General features: G+C 43.0%; 1 pseudogene; it reads left to right on the forward strand.

Annotated features, from left to right (window-relative positions):
• Positions 1-648, forward strand: part of LOC102240621 — a 1,681-nt pseudogene extending 1,033 nt beyond the window's left edge.
• Positions 649-1,756: the final 1,108 nt, after the last annotated feature.

The following is a 1,756-nucleotide window of genomic DNA, read 5'->3' on the forward strand; positions in this document are numbered from 1 at the left end:
CAAGATTAAAATCAACAGAACTAGATAGAGACAGGATTATGGAAATGAAACTAGGAACTGTAGAAGGTTTCCCGAAACATACCATGATGTAATTATAGAGGCATGCTTATGGGATCAAATAGTATAAATATAGATGTAACAGGACAATAAAAAAAAGAACCTGACCATGCTGACCAACTGAACGCTGCCTCCGTGTCCTTCATTCTTCGCCGACTCCGTCCACACCTTTGGGAACCCCTGGACCTGCTGGGGATGGACCCCAACAGAACATGACCGGCTAAAGCAGCCTTTTCCTCGGAGGGGCTTATGCTGACTAATCCACACAACCACGTACACTGTCAGCAGTACGCTGAGGTGAAACACACCCAAGGGGTACTTGAATACCTTGAACTTTCAAGAAAGTGTTCTGCACAGGCATTGACACTGAGCAGCAGCAATATGAGAGCTTTGTTTGAACTTTACATATGAGCAAGACATACTGCTTCTAACCGAAAAGCAAGTGCAAACGCAGAAAAGAACAATACGCTAGTTGGGCAGCTCGTCAAATAAACAGAGCTTATCAGTTTGCTGGTTGAAGGAAGAAGGAAACCACGCTCTCTAAAGGCAGTTGAAGGCATGTTGGAAACATGGCAGATTGCCCAGCCTTAAGGTTTCCAACCCTCTTTCCCGTTACCTTTCACAACTGCACAATTGATCTTACTGGCCTGTGACTTACTTACTGAATGCCCATGCTATTGACATACTAATTTTCTTTTCAGGCAGTTGTAAAGGATGTGTTTATATAAACCTAAAAATGCCTTTTACTGCTGAACAGCAAGATGGGGGAAGTACATGGAAGAAAGTTTTAAGAAGAGTCTTGTTGATTGTACACCATTCTCTTCAGATCACACACATATAACTGCTTTTGAACTATAATCTGATGTAGAAATAACCTCGTTAAACAAACCATAATAATTTATTTGAAAACATAAATAAATAAAGTATTTTACCCATAAGACAGGTACAACAATGCAAAACACATTCATTGATAAGAGTTGGAATAAGTTGAACTTATTCATTCAGATGGCTAAGCCTTTTATTAATTTTTAGAGAAGACTTTCAAGATTTATATTTGCCCTTGGTAAACACTTTTTAAGGAGATGGGGGAGGTGGTGCTTCTTAGGTAAGGCAAGTTATTAGTCAATCTTTTAAAAGAGCTCCTTTCCCCATTTTCCCTTTGTTTTTTTTTAGCCTCAGGCAATGTGGGCTGTATTCACATCCCTGGTAGCTGTAGGAGGGCCGTAAAAGTTTCTGAGAAGGCAGGGAAAGAAGTTACTCACAGAGAACATTCAGGGTGAATGGGTCATTGCGGCCAGCGCTCACGGGGTTCCGGGTTTCACACTCATAGGGTCCTGTGTCTTTCCTTGTGACAGGGAGTAAAGTGAGAGTCCTGTTGTCCTTGGACAGCTGCAGCCTGGCACTGACCGGGGGAGTCTGACTGCTGGTCAACAACAGGTAGGGGGTGGTCCTGAGCCTGAGGTTCACACATTAACACTACAGGTGCCGGGAGCCGGTCCATCCTTGCTGTTTCAAGGGACCTGGCGTATATGGCATACTGTTCTTAATATGTTTGCTCCCCTTCTTGGCGCTATGTGTTTTAACCAAGGTCACCTCTTTGAGAAAGGTTGTTTCCCCAGGTAGGAATTTTCCCCTGAAGTTAGGGAGGGAATAAAACCCCTTAACTAAGTGCCAGGCGGGTAGTTAATCACTTTAACTA

This window comes from Myotis brandtii, unplaced genomic scaffold (genome assembly GCF_000412655.1).
Source record: "Myotis brandtii unplaced genomic scaffold, ASM41265v1 scaffold2146, whole genome shotgun sequence".
In the NCBI taxonomy this organism is placed as follows: domain Eukaryota; kingdom Metazoa; phylum Chordata; class Mammalia; order Chiroptera; family Vespertilionidae; genus Myotis; species Myotis brandtii.